Source organism: Canis aureus, chromosome 1 (genome assembly GCF_053574225.1).
Source record: "Canis aureus isolate CA01 chromosome 1, VMU_Caureus_v.1.0, whole genome shotgun sequence".
NCBI lineage: Eukaryota > Metazoa > Chordata > Mammalia > Carnivora > Canidae > Canis > Canis aureus.
Window position 1 is genome coordinate 35,604,328 of NC_135611.1, and position 21,031 is coordinate 35,625,358.

The 21,031-nt window shown below is 41.7% G+C and overlaps 1 long non-coding RNA gene across 1 annotated transcript in view; it reads right to left on the reverse strand.

Annotated features, from left to right (window-relative positions):
* Positions 1–10,900: 10,900 nt before the first annotated feature.
* The window catches only part of LOC144312682 (uncharacterized), a 114,892-nt gene continuing 104,761 nt past the window's right edge, over positions 10,901–21,031 (reverse strand). The window contains exon 3 of the long non-coding RNA XR_013378230.1: positions 10,901–11,210. This is a non-coding gene — a long non-coding RNA (uncharacterized LOC144312682). The remainder of the gene's footprint in view (positions 11,211–21,031) is intronic.

Here is a 21,031-nt window from a genome sequence, read left to right on the forward strand (position 1 = left end):
GGTGGCAGAGGAGTGTTCAGGGGAGAGGAAACAGTACAGCAAAAGCACCAAAGCCTGAAACAACCCAGTGTTGTCAGAGAACACTCAGCAGTTCCTTTGGCTCTCAGTAGGGTTCCTGTGGGAGAGGGGAGAGAAGGGAGACCGGGGAGCTAGGCCAAGGCCAGAGAATGAGAACATCTCTGTGTCCAAATGTTTCCTGGGAGATACAATTTAGATGACATTTGTAAAACATTTGCAAGCTTGATAGAGGTGTGTTCTGAGTGTATTCTGACGTGGACATTGAGGGGACAATAGTGGAAGGAGACCAGATAACTAAGATTTGAGACATAGAATCATGGTTATTTTCTGTGTGACCTTGGTTAACTTACTTGCCTTCCCTCTGTTTGGCTTCTCTATATCTGCCCTAGAGATGATTAGTAACAGTAACACCTAGCTCATGGGATTTTTGTAAGGTCAAAACATGTAAACACTTGAACTTGAAAGTGGCGTGAAGATGCTGGCACTGTTTGCATACTTCTCTTACGGGACGGACTATGGCATATTAAAATTATGCATTGATTTGTCTCCTTCCTCATACTGTAAAGTCATTGAAAAGAAAAGGTACATTTTATTTATTTTTGCATTCTCACTGCCTAATACAGGGTCAGGTATATACTAGGTATTACTAGTGTTTACAGAATTAATGCACGAATTACCTAAAAGTCAGTTATTTTGGCATCAGTTATCTCTGCATTGAAAATCAGGCAAAGTAAAGAAATAACATCGAACATTGGGTAAATGCTATGACTTCCAAATGTTTTAAAATGAAAAGAATGAACTAACCAGAGTGTTTTTGAAGAGCCGCTCATGAGATAATTTAGATCTGGGAGTATTGTAGATTCTTCACCTTGTAACGTCTATAAAAGCCATTTGTGAAAGAGAAGTTGTGAATGCCAGCCCAGATCAGGCTGGTGATGACGATGGAATCCAAGGAAGAGGGATTCTGCTTCGTTGGAGGGCAGTGTGGGGACATTGGATGTATGCATGCAGTCAAGCGGGCAGAGAAGGAAGTGGACCCTTCTGCTGATCCAGCCTTGCATTATTTACACACACTATCATTTTTCATGTTTATAGCAACTCTGTGACATAGCTCCATTTTTTAGATAAGGAACCTGGCTCAGGTCGAGTAACCCACCCAAGTCCCACAGGTAGCCGGGAAGTAGTAGAACCAATACTCAAATCTCTCTGGCCTCAAACCTCACACTTTTCTACCATATGCTACCTTAGTACATGCCCATCACCTTTTGAGACAACAACTCACACATACCCCCACCAAGGGAGGAAATTGTGTCTTGTTTTACTCTACAAATATTATTATAAGATATCATAATAAACATGTTTCTCTCAAAAGTTCATCTTAAGGACACAGCCAATTATCTATTTTAAAATCTATCCAACACTTCAAATTTCTCATATAAATAGCAAATTTGAATTAACTGGGACGAGATTCTGGGATCCAGTATTTTCAGGCAAGTATATGTCAATTATCATTAAGTGCATTGTTTTAAACTAAAACTACTCAATACTTAAATCATGTGTATAGCTCATACACAAGAACCATATCTTGTCTCAAAGTACAAGTGTCGTTTCAGTTACAGTGAAGCTCAGAGAAAACAAACACACACACACACACTGAAGCAGCTTTAGTGTTTTAAAACTACCGTACTGAGTGACTCATTATCTTTGATCATGCTAGCTGAAATTTGCACAGAGAAGTAGGTTGCACCAGCCTGCCTTAGATCTCAGAACTAGCTTACTTTGTGACCTATTGGCTAAAACTTGACATTTATATGTCTTACTTTGCAGTTTCTTTCTTTCTTTCTTTCTTTTTTTTTTTTTTTTTACTTTGCAGTTTCTTGATATTTCTGTTCTGTGAAGGTTTGAGAAAAAGCAGCTACTGCTTATCCTTCATAACAGGAAGAAACCAGTGACCTGAAGAAAAGTAAATTATCTATATCCAGAGTTCAGGACTATGACCAGGGCAGGAAGATCACAGGTGTGATGCTTCAATTTTGGATCAGCAACTCACATATTTTATGTTTGTGACAATTTATGGCCTTGAGTCGCATCAATAGTGTTGGTCTGTAATCTTGTTTCATCTTCATGTATATTTTAACCTACCCGAATGTTGCCATATCTTCTTGTGAGGTATAATTTCTATTATATAATAATTAAGTGGCCTAAACATTATATTATAATATATTAAACCCCTCTTCACCAATCTACGGGGCATTATAAATCTCTGGTCTCTGTTCCAGATGCATGCATGAGGTTGATAGAAATGTGTGATGATGATAAACAATGCGATTGATAGTTTAAAAAATCTAATAGTTGGGAGCCTGGGTGATTCAGTACTTAAGCGTCTGCCTTTGGCTCAGGGCATGATCCCAGGGTCCTGGGATCGAGTTTCACATCAAGCTCCCCGCAGAGACCCTATTTCTCCCTCTGCCTATGTCTCTGCCTCTCTCTCTCTGTGTCTCTCATGAATAAATAAATAAAATCTTAAAAAAAAAATACGATTGGAACGCCTGGGTAGCTCAGTGGTTAAGCATCTGCCTTCGGCTCAGGTTGTGATCCCAGGGTCTGGGGATCAAGTCCCACATCAGGCTCCCCTCAAGGAGCCTGCTTCTACCTCTGCTTGTGTCTCTGCCTCTCTCTGTGTCTCTCATTAAGAAACAAATAAAATCTTTTTAAAAAATGTAATAACTCTTATGTTTTCCAACAAATGTTATGTTTTAAAGCATCATACTGGAAGAGCATATGCTTATTCCAATTTTTATTTTTTAAAAGATTTTATTTATTTGTTTGAGAGAGATGGAGAGTGGGATGGAGGAGGAGCAGAGGGGGAGGAAGAAGCAGACTCTGCTCCCCCCTCTCCCCTGTTGAACAGGGAGCCAGGGAGCCTAATGTAGAGTTTGATCCCAGGACTCCGAGGTCACGACCTGAACTGAAAGAAGACGCTTAACCAACTGAGCCACCCAGGTGCCTCTGCTTATTCCAATTATGATGTTACTGTTTAAAACAGTGTTTGACAAAAATTTGGTGACTGAAATGTTTGATCCCTCGTTTTAGCCACTTGCCTTGATGCCAGCACAATTGTAGCTCTTTCTAAAAGTCATGTCTGTCTTTCAGAGACATAGATTTATGTCTTTGGGGCAGATTTGAAAAGACATTCTAGAAATGGCTGTGGGATAGTGACCACGTTGTGGGAGTACATTTACTATCTCCCAGCATGATTACTTTGGTGGGAATAACAATCATTTTGATATCTAAGTCATTCATATTACTTTATAGTAAACTTCATACCCCCCAAATACGTAATCATGCAAAGAAGTGTATGCTAGCTAAGCAGGCTAGTTTGGATTGTTAGCCTGGTGACTCTGAGATTAAGAAAGGAAGGAAGGCAACTGCGACATTTGCGGGGGTACTCAGTGAGATGGGTATGAGAATCACTAATTGATAGCAAGGATTTGATCAAATGAATACATTTTTGTAGCCAGTAATGGAGACTGCCGTGTCTGAGTGGAACTAGAGAGGTTGCTATAAATAATTAATCAATTAGCTCTATGCTCAATGTGGGCCTTGCAACCCTGAGACCCTGAGACTAAGAGCCACAAGCTCCACCAACTGAGCCAGCTAGCAACCCTTATTAGTATTATTTATAATAAGGATACAAGAGCAGCCCCAAACCAGGAAGTAGAGTTGAGTCTTGTGAGTTCTAGAACCAGGAACTAATAAGTTATCTGTGGCCAAGAAGGGTACTCTCTCCATTCCTCTTGTACTTTTTCTTTCTATGGATCTATCTATTTATCCATCTATCTATCTCCTTCCATACATCTATGTTTCCATTCATCCTACCATACCAGATATCTCTGCTGTTATGAGCAGTTTACCACAGAGTTCCCAAGTTTATACATTTTCAGTTCCGGAGAGCTGAGAGATCCCTCAGAGCCTTGGATTCCAATTCTAGATGCCCAGCCTGAGCCAGGTAGCCATGTCTGTAACTAGCTATATTCATTATGTGGGACAAGTGAAGCTGCTAGCATGACCCTCATGGGTGTGGAGAAGATAGCCCTTAGATGGGAGATGAGGGGTGATGGGCAAACATATCTAAAGTTATACAACCTCTGTGGACCAGAGAACCAGTGAGGGGAGGAATTCCTGAGCTCTTGGGAGGCTAATGTGTCCTGAGAAGTCAAATGCGGTCAAGATGAGAAAGAAGAGAAGGGGTGGAGAAACACAATTACATGGGATAAGGAAACATTTGTCTATAATCAGGTGGGCTTTCAGTAGCACAGTGACTTGTGTCTTGGACTTGTGATGAAGGTAGCAAGGACGAGGGATTTTCCTGGGGAATAGCAAGGGCGATGGAAGTCATTGGCTGGGGTGCAGGATGGGAGCTTGTTGGAGGGGTGAGTCCCAGGGGAGCAAGCAGAATAAAGAATGTGGGGGAGAGGGCTTGGTCATGAAGACACACATTCTTCTCTCTCAGCTGATTGATGGGATACCTGATGTCCCTCCAACAGCCACTGCACCTGCTGTAGGGTACACATTACCATGAGCTGTCTGGGCCCCTGTTATTTATTTTCATTTTTAACTTTTTTATTAGCTTCAGAGATAGACTTTAATGATTCTTCCATTGCATATAACACCACATGCTCATTGCATCAAGTGCCCATCTCCCAGTTACCCCATTCCCCTACTCCCTACCCTCCAGCAACCCTCAGTTTGTTTCCCAGAGTTCAAGTGTCTTTTATGGTTTGCCTCCCTCTCAATTTTCATCTTCTTTTATTGTTCCTTCCCTTCCCCTATATTCATCTGTTTTGTTTCTTAAAATTGCACATGTGAGTGGTATTTGTCTTTCTCTGATTGACTTATTTCACTTAGCATAATATACTCTAGCTCTATCCACATCATTGCAAATGACAAAATTTCATTTTTTTAACGGCTGAGTAATATATATATATATATATATATATATATATATATATATATGCCACATCTTCTTTATCCATTCATCTCTTGATGGACATCTGGCTCTTTCCGCAGTTTGGCTATTGTGGACTTTGCTGCTATGACCATTGGGATGCAGGTGCCCCTTAGAATCATTGTTTGTATTCTTTGGATAAATACCTGGTAGTGCAGTTGCTGGATTGTAGGGCAACTACTTTAAACTTTTTGAGGAACTTCCATACTGTTTTCGAGAGTTGGGCTCCTTTTATTTCCATTCAGCCCTCCATGGTCATTTTACCAGACCTTCCCTTTCTTTAGGAACATTAATAGTGGGTCTTACATGGTAGATAAGGGCTGTGCCTCTTTTCAAATCAATCCTGTGGTAGTAAGTTTGATTCAAACCCTGGATCTCTGGGGATTACATTCTCTCAGATGGTAACCCTCGCTTCTGGGGCCAGTCTGGGATGTGGGATGGCATTCCTCTGGTCTGATCTGATTAATCATTTCTCAGCTTGGGTTTAGAGTTGGCATTAGGTCACAAGCAATTGTCTAGACCAAGATTTTTGCTGGAATGACAAATTCCCAGAGGGCTGGGATCTGAAAGAAGTCCATGGCCTCAGGCAATTGCAAAATGGGAATGTTTGCTCAGGCCCAGGAACCTATTGGAAGGACCAAGAGCTGATAAGCAGCTGCAGAAGGAGAAAGAGTGTTCTGAACATTCTGGTGCTAAAAAATCTACCTTGTCCATCAAAATTTGCGAGCAAATGTCCCTATCTCACTTCCTTCTTTGTCACTCCTCCTTTCTTTTTCTGTACACACCTAATTCAACGGTTGCTCAAAGAGCCCTTTTCCTCCAAAGCTTCCCTTGATGATCATTTTTTGCAGACCCTCACCTGTGTGAAAGTATTAACTGAGGCCTGGGGGTGGAGGTGTCTCGGTATGATTCAACTGGTCCCCATGCCCCATCAAGGAAGCCCTTAATCCTGGGCTGTGGTTTTCAGCCATTATCACCCTGCTGTTCTGTTAATAGTCAGCAGGCAACAAAGGCACACCACAAAAGATGGAAAATTCAAGTTCTAATCAGCTGCACCAGAAAGCATCAAGTCGACCATTTGCTTCTAGATGGGTATTGGATGATGTTTCAGTGCCTCATTGGGTGACTCAAATCAACTACAATGGTCTGTTGACCAGAGTTCTCATCTGAGTTCACATCCAATTTATGTGACAGTTATGTTATCTAACATAGTATTTCTCAAATGTTACTGTGTTTATGAATCACTTAGGGATCCTATTGAAATTCAGTAGGTTTTGGGTAGAGATTGAGCTTCTGCATTTTCTAATAGGCTTCTTAGATTTGCTGATGGTGCTGGTCTATGAGCCACACTGTGAGGAGCATGCCTCTAAGGAGAGGTCAGCTGTTTTAAGGATGAATTTCTCATGACACTGATGTACTCCAAAATTCTGTCCATGGAAACTTCCATCTTGCTTGAAAGTCTACTCTTGCTTTCCTTTTGGCAAATATTACTATATATTATTTATGGTAGTTGGAAGCTAAAAAAGGATTTAGAGAGAGGGAGTGTTTAGGACTTCTACCAATGTAGGATATTTTGCTTCAAGAGTGCCCATATGAATTGGCTCTTGGGACTTTATCTGCAAATTCTCTAGTGTGTCATGTTTAGAGGGTTGGTAGATACTAGGAATATGAGATAGAAGTAGAGGGGCACCTTGCTGGCTCAGTCAGAAGAACATGTGACTCTTGATCTTGGGGTTGTGAGTTCGAGTTCCCACATTGGATATAGAGATTATAAATAAATAAATAAATAAATAAATAAATAAATAAATAAATAAACTTTAAAAAGATAGAAGTAGAATTTTTTTGGGGGGGACTATTTTTGACATAACATTAGTTTCAGTGATACAACATAAATGATTTGATATGTGTATGTATATTGCAAAATGATTGCCACAATAAATTTAGTAAATATCTACTACCACACTTACTTTGTGTGTGGTAATTTGTTTTCTTGTGAAAACATCTTGTGATGTTTTCTTAAAAAATAAATTTTTAAGATTTATTCTCTTAGCAACTTTCAAATATACAATACAGTATTATTTACTGTAGTCACCAAGCTGTCAGACATTACATTCTTAGGACTTATTTATCTTATAACTTGTAAAGTTTGTACCCCTTGGCCACCTTCACAGAATTTTTTTTAAGGTTTTATTTATGCATTTGAGAGAGAGAGAGAACACAAGCAGAAGCAGAGGCAGACTACCCACTGAGCAGGGAGTCCCATATAGGGCTTGATCCCAGGCTTGATCATTACTAGAGCTGAAAGCAAATGTTTAATCAACTGAGCCACCCAGGTGCCCCTAGAACATATATTTTTAAGATTAAAACACTTTCTTCATTAGAAATCCAAAACTCAAATCTATTTCTCTTTTTCTTTTTTTTTTTTAAGACTTATTTTATTTTAGAGAGAGAGAGAGGGTGGGGCAGAGAGAGAGAGAGAGAGGAAGAGAACCTCAAACAGATTCTTGGCTGAGTGCAGAGCCTGACACAAGGCTCGATCTCACAACCCCAAGACTATATAACCTGAGCTGAAACCAAGAGTCAGACGCTTAACCAACTGAGCCACCCAGGTGCCCTTCAAATCTGTTTCTTAAGATAGCATTACCTAAAACAGGAAAAGACAAGAAGCTTTTAAAATGGATATATACTTTTAAAAAGTTGTCTGTGAAGAATTTCCAGTTCTTCATTCCTCCGTGTCTGTGATGCCTTTTGTAGAACAGAAGGAGAAACTGATGAAGAGGGAAGTTGAGGTTACTGATGCCTGGCCTAGGCTGTGACCACAGAAAAGTGAAGGGACACCTCGGGAGCTGCTGCTGTGACAGATGGGGTGTGTACCTCCATCTAAGGGATACTTGAGTATCAGAATGTTGGTGCTGCCCCCTGGTAATTTTGAGAATGCTGGAAAATAGACAGATTTGAGGATGCCATAAGAAAGTATGTTAGAATATTCATTAACACATGGTTAATGTTAGAATATTCATGGAAAACACACTGAGGATGTGAGAAATGCATCAATGAGAGAAGCTAATAGTTCTAAATGGAGAACTTTGACTTATTGATTGTGTCAGTCCTGTGACATTTTGTTATCACCTTGGCTATTATAAGAATGTTCCCACATAACCACTACATTCAACAAATTATTATTAAAGCAACCACTGCAGTAAACTTTAACTTTTCATATGAATATACACCGTCTCCCTCTCTTTGAACACAGCATTTGAATATTAGACTTTTGTAAACTCCATAATGCCTCACCCATAGTAGTTGCTTGTAAAGCATTTGTTGGAAGGAACAGGTTATACCTGGGACTATTTGTAGCCACTTAGAGATGGTGAGAAGCCACAGCTGAAAAAAAAAATGAGAAGAGTAAGAGAGAGGGTGTGGTGAGGGAAGTTAGCAGCACTCAGATCACCTAAGAGAATCTAAAGAATAAACACTGAAAAGACATCATTGGATTGCGTCTGAAGGAAGTGAGTAGAACTCACAGCCAAAACACTTTCAGTGAGGGTCTGGGAATGGAAACCCAGAGAGGCCCAGGGTGAGCTGGAGTTGAAGGGAAGTTTCAGGACCAGGACCATGGAGGGAAATGAAGAGTGGGGAGTAGAGGAAGCCACCATTATCATGAAGGGTCTTCTTGGGAAGCAAATACTTTCCACCCAGTACCTTTCAGTAATCTGTCACTTGCATAGTATTGTGTGCTTGGTCGTGCATGTTCCTGGATGATCCTAAGCATGTAGCAGATGGTGCTGTATCAGGATTAAAAACAAACTGAAGATCAGTTTTGAAAGGCTGGTGTGATCTGTGATGTTCAGCCACCTGTCACTTGCCAGGTGTTTAAGGAGAGAAGTGAGCAATGATATTTCATCCAAAAGCTTAGAGGGGCTTATCCCAGCCTCGAAGTGTGCCTTCGGGGCTTACACCCATGCACAAGTGTTGATTTACCAATGGTGTTCCACAGGTACATTCTCCATTACAGTGGAGGATGTCAAAGATAAGCAAGGCTGGACAGTCGTTAAAATGGAAAGGTCAGATTTTCATCAGTAATACACTACAGCAGTAGGGAGGAGTCCAGTGTGAGCTGAACTCCACTTCAATTTTACAGAGGTGATTGCAGTTTAAAGACAGAACGAGGAAGCAAGGGAGTGGGGTGACCAAGGGTCCAGTAGAGTCAGGGATGTGAGGGTTTGTTACCTAGTGCTCATTGACGTTAGATACCTACTGTTCCACAGAGGCTGGGAAACAGGGGCCCTGTCTTCATGTGTTGTAAGAACAAATAGTAAATTCTTTCAGGTGCCTTGAGTTTTCTCAGATAGACACTTTTAAGAAAGGGTGGCAGTGGCTAAGGTCCTCCTAGAGACATGAGCTATTAGGAAGTATGTTAGTGTGTGTTCGAATATTTATAGGCCAAGGTTGAGCCTAGTCAAGAAGGGGGCTTGGAGGAGAACAATCAGGGAGAAGATCTTTGTCAGGCAAGAAATAAACAAAACACATAAAGAATGTTAGATGGTGATAATAAAGCTGGGGAGGGAGATAGGGAATATTGGGATAGAGGGAAAATTTGAGTAAAGCCCTGAGGCAAGTGATGGTGAGAGCCATGGAGATAGCTGATGCAAGAGCCCTCCAGGCAGAGAGAAGAGCAAAGGCCAAGGCCAGAAGCAGAGCTGTGTCCTATGTCGGAAGAAAGGCCTGAAGGGTGGAGGGACCTAGGGAAGAGGGTAGGATGTGCACTCACATAGGTGACAGGAGGCCATGGGCCTCTGTAGACCATTGTAACGATGTTGACTTTTTCTCTGAGATGGGAAGTCAATGGAGATCTTTGGGCAGATGGGTGTCATGCTTGATGAAAAGGGGGAAAGTGAAGTTGGGGAGACAACTGTTTCATTAACACAGTTATCAGCATAAGAGTGAGTGCACATGTAGGACAGGGCCATGTCTGCCTCTTCTTTTCCACGCATGTTAGTTAACGGACAGTAATTAACAAATTAGTGGATCCTCCAAGTTAACACTATACTGTGCGGCTAAGCTAATCGACAACCATCAGAATGTCATCTCACCTCCAACAATTTGCCTTGACATTGAAGACTAAAGCACAATTCTCCACTTTTCCAGCCTCAGCAAACTCAGTTTAGATTTTCCCCATCACTGAGGACACCTCGGTGGCTCACCAGTTGAGCATCTCTGCCTTCTGCTGAGGTCATGATCCCAGGGTCCTAGGATCGAGTCCCTCATCAGGCTCTCTGTGGGGAGCCTGCTTCTCCCTCTGCCTATGTCTCTGCTTCCTCTCTCTGTGTGTCTCTCATGAATAAATAAATAAGATCTTAAAAAAATTTTTTTTCTCAATCACTAAAATAATACATTTGTAATATAAAACGTTCAACCAAGGAGCCCCTGGCTGGCTTAGTGGGTAGAGCATGTGACTCCTGATCTTGGGGTTGTGAGTTCAACTGCCACGCTGGGTGTAGAGATTACTTAAACAAACAAAAAAGTTAAATGGATACAGATATATATATAAAATAAAAGCCTAGATTCTCTCACATTCAGCTTGTGTTCTTTCAGGCTACTTCTCTTGGGAATACACACAACTATGTAGGAATAATTTTTTTTCCCTTTCACCAATTTGAGATTATGCTATGCATAATAGCATATGCATTTGCAAACTACATTTTCTACTCAAAAATTTCTTGAACATTTTTGCATGTTCATACGTGATTCTAATGGATTCATCTTAAAGCTGGCAGAAGCTGCTACAGTGTACCTGTATCATGTTTCGTGTGAGTACTTCCCTGTCCGTAAACATTCCACATTTCTTTTGTTGCAGCCTGAAAAAAGACCACCTTTATTCAGAATCATAAGGCTCTTGTGTTTAATCTTACCGTTATGGAGCTAAAAAACATATATATCACTTTGTGCAGTGAAATTCATTTAATGACTAGTTATTTTTAGTTTTCTCTCTGTGGTCTTCCTGCACACATCGTCTGCCGGTTTTTCTGTTGCTGGGCTTTCTCAGCTCTCGGTGTATTAAGGGTCATGATCCTCTTTGTCTGTTGTATCCGTTGGAAGTATTTTCTGCTATTTAGTAGCTTTCGCTTTGTTCTTACCACCTTCTGTTGCGGGTGAACAATCCAGTTTTGATGTGTGAAGGTACCTGTTTATAGACAGAGAATTTACAAATATGCCATATATGTCTGTATCTGCTTTGAAATGCCCTTCAGTAAAAGCCATTCGCTTCTGTGATGCTTATCTCCCCTCTCTGGTGTGGGAGGCTTCCTGCTTGCTTCTGGCTGGGTGTGCGTCCCTAACTTCATTTAATGGGGGAGGGAGGTGATTCAAAAGAGCATGTATTTACATTCAGGTCAGATTACTGCGAACATCTGTGAAGTTGGGGATATTTGCTCAGGGGCCAGTTAAAATGTGGGACAGACCCTGCCTGAAGCAAGTTTCTATTGTTGCTGTGCCGATTGGAAGGTGTTTGCTGGAGCCAAAAGCCTTACCGCTTTATCACCAGCACTGCTGCCGCGTTTCTCTGCCTCCAGCCCCCATCCTTGTATTAGTTCTGGAGCAACTCACATAACCATCTGTGAAAACTTGGGGCGGCGATGGGGGGGGGATGGAGACAAAGGACTGGGCGGTGGGGGGGGGCATTCTTGTGTGTTCTGTCCTCTACCATGATGATCACCAACAGAGACGTTCTACGTGTCCTTTATCCGTTTATTTTCTGCTTTCCTTCTTGCTCCAGTTGGCATGCCTGAATTTCTGGCCACAGAGAGGCCAAGAAAATGGACAGCCACCTCACTGAGTGTCAGAATTTACTTAATCAGATAGTAAACCTGGCCAACCGTTTGAATAATTTTTGTCTAACTAATCACGTGAATTGCCTTGTTGTTCTGGTGAAATTTTGACACTACCACCTATTTCCATCCCCCCACTTCCATTCGTAGATAAAATCTAATTACCACCTGGGGATGGGTTCTTGTCATGCAGTACAATCACAAGCAATGAAGAATTCAGGACACGTTGACATTTGTTTATTTTCATTTTGTATTTAAACTAATGTTTTAAAGCTATTATTTCACAATTTTTAGAAAAAGAAGAGCAAAAGGAAGAAAGGAGGGAAAGAAGGAAGGAAGGAAAGAAATAAAGAAGAAACCAAAGCTTTTTTACTTTTCATAATTGATCAATTCGTAGTGCGTTGCTGGAGCGAGTAATAGAAGGGACAGTGAAAACTCAAGATGTTTAAGAAATTAATGAAGCAACATAGTCCCTGAACCTCAGGCAGGTTTCTGTTCTCTGTAGCTAATTACCAGATTCTCCAGCTTTGATTAGAATTTTTTTAAAGATTTTATTTATTTATTCATAGAGATGCAGAGAGAGAGAGAGAGAGAGAGAGAGAGGCAGAGACATAGGCAGAGGGAGAAGCAGGCTCCACGTAGGGAGCCCGATGTGGGACTCCATCCAGGGTCTCCAGATCATGCCCTGGGCTGCAGGCGGCGCTAAACCGCTGCACCACTGGGGCTGCCCTGATTCGAATTTTTCAACACAGAATTTTATGACATGAGGGTACAGTTTAGCCCTTGGTCGTTCTGGACTTTAATCCTTAAATTTATTTATCCCAAGACATTAAATATGGACTTTGGTTCTAGGCATCTCCAATGCTCCTGAGTGCCAAGAGTTAATGGAAATGATAACCAAAGACACGGGAAGATGTGCTACTTGCCTGTCTTCCTTCCTCCTAGAAACCACATTTGTCTTTGAAATAAAAATGAGGCCAGAAACAAAGGGCCTGACCAGCCCCACCTCACAAAGGGGGGGGTGGGGGTCAGAGGAACTGGCTGAACACTCTCCACAGAGTTCACTGATAAGAGATTCATTTGGTTTGAACAACTCTTCCTTTTAAAGAATAAACTTTACCTGCAAGATAAAGGCCATTTAATGGTCATTCACATTCATATGCATGTAAATTACTATCTTCATCAGCATCACCATCCCTGTGGTATTGTAGAGAAGCTCACTGTTAACATTTTTGATCCTCATAACTACTTGCATCCAGATAGACTCTTATTTATTCCTTTTCTAGGATGAGGGAAGTGAGAGGGAGCGTATTGCCTTGGGTCCTACAGCCAGTGAATGCCAGCAGAACTCAAATCCAAGGCTTCCAATTCCAAGTTTCCGACTGCTGACTGCTGACATCCGCTTAATTATACTCTCACACCTGTGGGAACAAGCACTTTGGTTGGGGCTTGGGGAAAGAGGAAGGAGAAGGGTATGGAAGAGTCAGAGGCAGTGTGGGAAGCGACACAGATGTGGCCTGATGGTGAGGGAGCTCACTGCTGTCACTGCACGGGGTCTTGATGCCCAGTGAACTGACACTGCCACATGGCCTAGTCTGGCGTGACCTTAGAAACACAGACATGTAGTCTCTTTTGCCTGGATTCCGAAAAAAAACATGAAGGTGACACCTGTTGAGTGGAAATGTAAATCAAGCCATGTTCTTGAGCCAGTCAAATTTAGGTCCATGGTCCATGGAATAAGCTAGAACTATCTTCTATCCTTGAGCACCATCAGCACGTTGCTGCCAGAACACCCTTCCCCAGTGCTTCTTTCATTTTCCTTATTATTTCCTCAGAATCTCCCTTGGGTCCATCCACTGCACTGACTAGGGTGCTTCTTTATACCTCATGTCCCATGTCTTCATTTATCCCCCAGATCAGGAATGTACCAGTGGAAAGAATTAAGAGAGACGCTGTACGATCAAAATGTATGGACTTTATTTGGACTCTTATTCAAACAAACTGTACACAAAATACTGGATATTTGATAGTAAGGAGTTAATGTTATTTTTAGGTGTGAAGTGATAACATAGTAAAGCTTTTTTTAAAAAAATGATCTGGGGTCACTTGGGTGGCTCTATTAAGCCTCTGACTTCAGCTCAAGTCATGATCTTGGGGTCATGGGATTGAGCCCCACATTGGGTTACCTGCTCACTGGGGAATCTGCTGTTCCTTCTGCCCTCCCCCTGCTGGTACTTGCTCTCTCTGTCTCAAATAAATAAATAAATAAATAAAATCTTTAAAAATAAAAAAAATAATAATGGTTTTCCTCTATTTATGGAGAGTAAGAATTTATCTACCCTTTTTCTCTAAAATGTTAAAATCACTTTTACCTAGCTTCTTCCCTTTACCATATAAATAATCTTCTATCTGGATTAGAAATCTTACATTTCTAAGTTCATATGTAGTAATAGTGCTAGTTTTTTTTTATATTTTATTTTTTTATTCATGAGAGACATAGAGAGAGGCAGAGACACAGGGAGAGGGAGAAGCAGGCTAACCACAAGGAGCCTGATGTGGGACTTGATCCCGGATCCCAAGATCACGCCCTGAGCCGAAGGCAGATGCTCAACCGCTGAGCAACCCAGGCGTCCCTAGTGCTAGGTTTTTAAAAAATAAGTCATAATCCATTCATCTGTTGGTGGATGTCTGGACTCCTTCCACAGCTTGGGTATTATGGACAGTTTGCTATAAACATTGGGATGCAGGTTCCCCTTTGGATCACTACATTACTATCTTTGGAGTAATACCTAGTAGTGCAAAAAAACCAAAATCTTGCCATTTGCAAAAACATGGGTGGAACTAGAGGATATTATGCTAAGTGAAATAAATCAACTAGAGGAAGGCAATTATCATATGATCTCACTCATATGTGGAATTTAAGCAACAAAACAGAGGAGCATAGGGGAAGGGAGGGAAAAAAACAAAACAAGATGAAATCAGAGAGGGAGACAAACTATAAGAGATGTGAACTTGGGCACCTAGATAGCTCAGTGGTTGAGCATCTGCCTTTTTTTTTTTTTTTTTTTTTTTTTTAGCATCTGCCTTTGGCTCAGGTTGTGATCCCGAAGTTGCATCAGGCTCCCCACAGGGAGCCTGCTTCTCCTTCTGCCCATGTGTCTGCATCTCTCTCTGTGTCTCTCATGAATGAATAAATAAATAAGATCTATAAAAAAAAAAGAGAGAGATGTGAACTCTAGGAAACAAACTGAGTGTTGCTGGAGATGATGGAGAGCACATGCATGAAGGAGAGCACATGCATAATGAGCATTGGGTGTTATATGCAACTGATGAGTCACTAAATTCTATCCCTGGAACTAATAATACACTGTATGTTAATTGAATTTAAATAATAAAAAAACTCATGAGTGTCAGATCTATTATAAAGACCAAATTAAATGTTTCCATGTTCATTTTAACTTGTTAGGTCATATGGTAGAGAGATGAGGAAGCTCACTATTTTCTTTATTCTTATCATCTTTATAATTTTTCTTAGTAAAATTCTGGGCAGAGGAAGGAAAAGAGGATATATAAGTGAATTCTGGAGTGGCAGAATAGATTTTTTAACGATGGCAGATTTTTTAATGATGGGAATAGGTAGAGGTCCTCTTACAAAATCAGTTAATGCTATTTGTTTATGAACTGGCATTTGAGTAGACAGGTGTGTTTGGATTTTTAGACTTTTGAAGAAAACTTCAGGCCCTTGCTGCAAACTGTGGATCGAGAGTGGTGGTCAGATAGCTTGGTAGTGCAGAAACTCCTCTCTGATGATTGAGCAGCTGGAATGCGTGGGTATGACTTAGGCTTCTCCCTCCCTCCGTTCTGAGGAAGGGAGGTATATTACAAAGCCCAGCGAAAGAAAAGGTTGCAGGGAACTGTTGGCAGTAGAAACAGGTTAGAGTAGCTTTCAGCCCCTCCCAGCCCATCTTAGGCTTCTCCTGCATATGGAGTGAGTGGAGGCTTACTGGGGCCACATGAGGAATGACCTAATCTTTAAAGGTCTGTGAAGACTTCCTGGAATGGGATCGAGGTTTTCCCCCACTGTAATATGTAGGTGACTGTTCCAGTTGAGCAAGTGTCCTTGTCCTCTGCTGCTTTGGGGTAGATTTGGATCTTGGCTGAAACATTCTCATTGCAGACATCTGCTTTTTATTTGCGTCTGATCAAGTGGGTCATCTCCAATCACATCTCGAGGGCCATTATGAATTCATAGCCAAAGTTCCCTGGATCTAATGTGAGACCAGCCTGTTTCAAAATTGTCACTGACCCTGTGGGTGAAATGGCAGGAGAAGGAAAGGAGAGGGAGAAGGGGAAGACTTATGAGTTATTTATTAGTTTGTGATACTATGTATATCAGTGGTAACTCTATCCTGACATCGCTCCCTTCATCTCCACCCTCCACTCATACTGGGTCTCAAGTAGGAAGAGACAATGGAGGAAGGAATTGAATATGATTCATTCATGAGCATGTAAGACAACCCCTTCTCTTCCCTCTCTTTGCCATCTAGCAAATGTTGCCAGTTATTTTCCAATAGTAAATGAGCACGAATTATGAGGATTATTATGAAAACATTATTAAGATGTAGAGTTCTTGTATATGGGAATTGTTTTAAGAAAATAAATAACTTGATATTAAAAAAATCTTTTTAGTATATATTGCATTGTATTGTTTATTAAAATACAACTCCCTAAGTTAAAAAAAAATTAAACCCAATCCCATAATTAAATGACTGTACTCATGGAGAGAGATTCTGGGGAAAAGTATATTGCAGGACTTCTTTTCTTTTTCTTTTCTTTTCTTTTTTTAGGGGATGCGGGGAAGAGAATGAGAGAGTGAGCCACAGGGGAGCACAGAAGGAAAGAGAGAATCCTAAGCAGGCTTCATGCAGAACTGACATGGGGCTCAATCTCACAACCCTGAGATCATGACCTGAGCCAAAATGAACAGACACTCGACCAACTAAGATACCCAAGCATCCTGCAGATTTTCTATCTTTATAAAGAGTCCTGCAGTTCCGAGTGATCTAATCAATTGATTGATTCATTAGGCACTGGAACAAGTGTTTGATTCTATATCTTAAATTGGGCTAATTCATCTATGAACCATGTGACTAGTAACCAGTTAAAAATGACCAGAAATCTGATTCAGTTTTGGCCAGCCATCTTGAGCTGTCTTACTTAGTTTCTGTCATTTACTTATTTCTTCATTTGGTCAACCCTGACAGAGAATCTCCTACATGGAAGGTGCTACAGGAAAAAGTGAATAAGACATCACGAGCCCCTATATTTAGGATCTTATTTCTGTGACATAAACAGATCTCTGACTAATTTCATTTCCATTGCCTTTCCACATAGTGTAATATGGGCTATCATGGGAGGGAGACCTGACCCGGACTGGAATTGTCAAGAGAGGTCACCCAGAGGAGGTGATGGATATCTGAGCTGAGTTAGGAAGGATTAAGTGGGCATTCACCAGGTGAGAGAGAAGAGATTGTTTCAGGCAAGGGGGGCAGTGTGGGTACATGAATGAGAGGGAGAATAGGGACCATGGGAAAATAGTTGAAATGTAAAATGCAATGTGTGTGTGTGAGAGAGAGAGAGAGAGGAGAGAGAGACTGGGGGTGAGACGTGCGAGGAGGGTGATGTCAAGAGTTGACAGGAGTTCCAGGCTTAGGACCAGTTGGTACCCTAGGGAACTTTAAGTGATGATCTGGCCAGACTCCTGAGCCTGGCCGCCAGACTGGGTTAATCAGTCTTGGACCCAATTTGGCTTAGTGGGTGGCCAGCCTGGCATGGGCCCAGCTTATCTCAAACATAGGCAAAGATTAGAGGAGAAACAGCAAGACTGACTTCCTTCTGACCTTGGCATGATGCACTTGCTGCTGGTGAGCCATTCTGCCCTCTCAAGAGATTCTGGTCCTCTGAGAATGGTTTCCCTTGGGGAAGCTGGGGCTTGTCAGTAATGGAGAGGCCCATTCCAGTACTGTTCAATCAACACATGCACATAGTGCTTACAAACTCCTGGAGCTTGGCAGACGTGAAGACCCTCAGACCTTCCATCACTAGCAGAGGGTTCTTAGGTATCCAGGATACCTACAGAGGCTATACTCCCTACTTCCTCGAGCTGATTACTCCACTGTGGGGCCTCATCCAAAAAGACTGGGTGACCTCACATCAGACATAGACCAGGTAGGAAGCAAGGAGTTGTCCTTAAAAAATGACTAGCCAAAAGTTTTTCCTTCTATTATTGACATATTATTGCTTTCAGTATATATGGAGATAAAAATGAATGTTGAAAAAAATTTAACTTAAACCTGAAATATTATTAGTATGTAACATGTCTTTAAAAAATACTAGTTACTATTTTTTTTAGATTTTATTTATTTATTCATGAGAGACACAGAGACATAGGCAGAGGGAGACTCAGGCTCCCTAGGGGGAGCCTGATGTGAGACTCAATCCCAGGACCCCAGGATCATGCCCCGAGCTGAAGGCAGATGCTTAACCACTGAGCCACCTAGGCATCCCTACTAGTTACTATTTAAAAGGAGTTTCATAACTCTGTTCTGAGTTTAATCCTGTAATTCTAAGAAAGTGACATTTATAGACTATTCATACAAATAAAATGTTGAGTTGCTGTCAGTCTTCTCATGGTTTTTCTGGAGGTTCTGATCAAAAGAGAAAATTATGCACATGAAACAAGGCCATGTGATGTGAATTTGGTCGGGTGGTTGTAAGCTGTAAGAACATAGGGTTTCTGTTCTCAGAGTGTCTTGCAGGAGGGCCTGGTTACATCACAGCTGAGCACTGGAGGCCCACTCCAAACTCCACCTTCCCTGGCCAGTCACTCTGCACACATCAGGCACGCTCCTCCATGCTCCTGTATTATTTTCCCTCCCTTCATAATTCAATTTATCACCTGCTAAAATGACCTTGCTGTGTCTTGTTTGCATTCCCCTCCACACATACACAGGCTAGAAAATAAAATAAACTTCATGAGAAGAGGGACGTGCCATCTTCTTTTTAACTCTGTCTTTTATTGGCATATTAGATAGTGAATTAATATTCGTTGAGGGAAAAACTGAATGGAAGAGGTTATTGGAGAACTTTCAGGAAGAAATTTTGTGCAGGGCACCCATCAGGCCCCCAGGTTTAGGTCTTAGCCTTTTGGAGAAAGGAACTGTAAGGCTAAAATGGGCTGAACTTACAGGTGCCAAGGTGGGCCCAGAGTGCAGGAGAGATGCACAGAGCCTTGGGCTGATCAGTTCTCCATGTCGCCCGACATAGTCAGGTGTACAAGGAATGCAACATCCGAGGGCCTCTGGCACAGCCTCAGTGTTCCCACAGCTGCACTGTGAGATGCCTCATCAAGTGACCTTGAAGGTAGGATATCTGAGAGGAGTGGGAGTGTGGGAATGGAGACTCCCAGATTCATGGGACAGCTTTGGTGGGGCCCAGGAGCCCTGCATCAGGAGTGGGACAGTGAGGCAGAAAGTGCTGGGTTATTACCACTCAGGAGATCTCACCCTGAACCACTGGGTCATGAAGTCTGAGGAAATTCAGGGCTCTTTGGATATTAACCTCCATTAAGACTGTCAAGGAGGTTCGGGAGCCTATTATCTGATTTTGGTCTCTTAATTATGTCCTGCTCTCCAAAAATGCCCTCTTTTTTTCTCCCCATGTCTCAACATGTGTGATTCTCTGTGCTTTGAGGGCCTCTTGTCTCTACTTTCTCTGATGGAGAGTTTCCAGTCACCCTCCAAACCCTGGTCAGATGCGGCTGCCTCACTGAAAACCTAATTAGCTCCTCTTGCCAGAGTTACTTATTCTTTCCATTGTGGTCTCGTAGTCTGTCATAGTCTGTCGTAGTCTGTCGCAGTGCCTCTGTAGTAATCTGTTTACTTGACTGTCTCTCCAATGGGACTCTTAGTTTTCAAGAGTTAAAATTTGCATATTCCATCCTCATGTCACAGTATCTGGTTATGAAAGATAAAAGCAAAATTAATGGGGCACCTGGGTGGCTCAGTGGTTGAGCATCTGCCTTGGGCTCAGGTTGTGATCCCAGGGTCTTGGAATCGAGTTCTGTATCAGGCTCCCTGCAGGGGAGCAGCTTGTCCCTCTGCCTGTGTCTCTGCCTCTCTCTGTGTGTCTCTCATGAATAAATAAATAAATTTTTAAAAAAAGAAAAATGAAGGAATATGTCCAAAGCATTAAAAACAGATTGACTAGGGCAGCCCAGGTGGCTCAGCGCTTTAGCGCCGCCTTCAGCCCAGGGCATGATCCTGGAGGCCCGGGATCCAGTCCCACGTTGGGCTCCCTGCATGGAGCCTGCTTCTCCCTCTGCCTGTCTCTGCCTCTCTCTCTCTCTCTGTCTCACGAATAAATAAATAAAATCTTAAAAAAAAAAAAACAACAGATTGACTACCCCCCCCAAAAAAATCAACCCCATTTTTTTCTAGAAGGTAATGGAGAGCTATATAAACAAAATATGGTGTATGCATGCAATGGAATATTATTCATTTGGAATACAATTCTGATACATGCTATAGCATGGATGAATGTTGAGAACATATAAAAGTAAAATAACCCAGACACATGGGGCACCTGAGTGGCTTAGGTGGTTAAGTATCTGACTTCGGCTCAGGTCATGATCTCAGGGTACTGGGATTGAGCCCCACATCAGGCTTTCTGCTTAGCCGGAAGCTTGCTTTTCCCTCTTCCTCTGCCCCTCTCCCCTGCTTGTGCATGTTCTCTCTCTCAAATAAATATATAATATCTTTGTTAAAAAAAAAAAGAAGCCAGATGCAAAAAGACAAATACCATATGATTCCACTTACGTGAGATACCTAGAATAGGCACATTTGTAAAGGCAGAATGGAGTTTAGGTAGAGTTGGCCAGGAGCTAGGAGGAATGGGGAAAGTGAATTATTTGACAAGTATAGTTTCTGTTTGAGAAACTCAGAAGTTTGGGAAACAGCGATGCGTGCGCTGAATGTTATGGAGTTGCATGTATAAAAATGATTGAGACAGTAAGTTTTGTATCATGTACATTTTACCACAATTGAAACAAAGGCAACAAGTAGAGAAGAAATATATAAGAGAATTATCAGTAAAGTGTCCCAATGACACATAGGCAGCA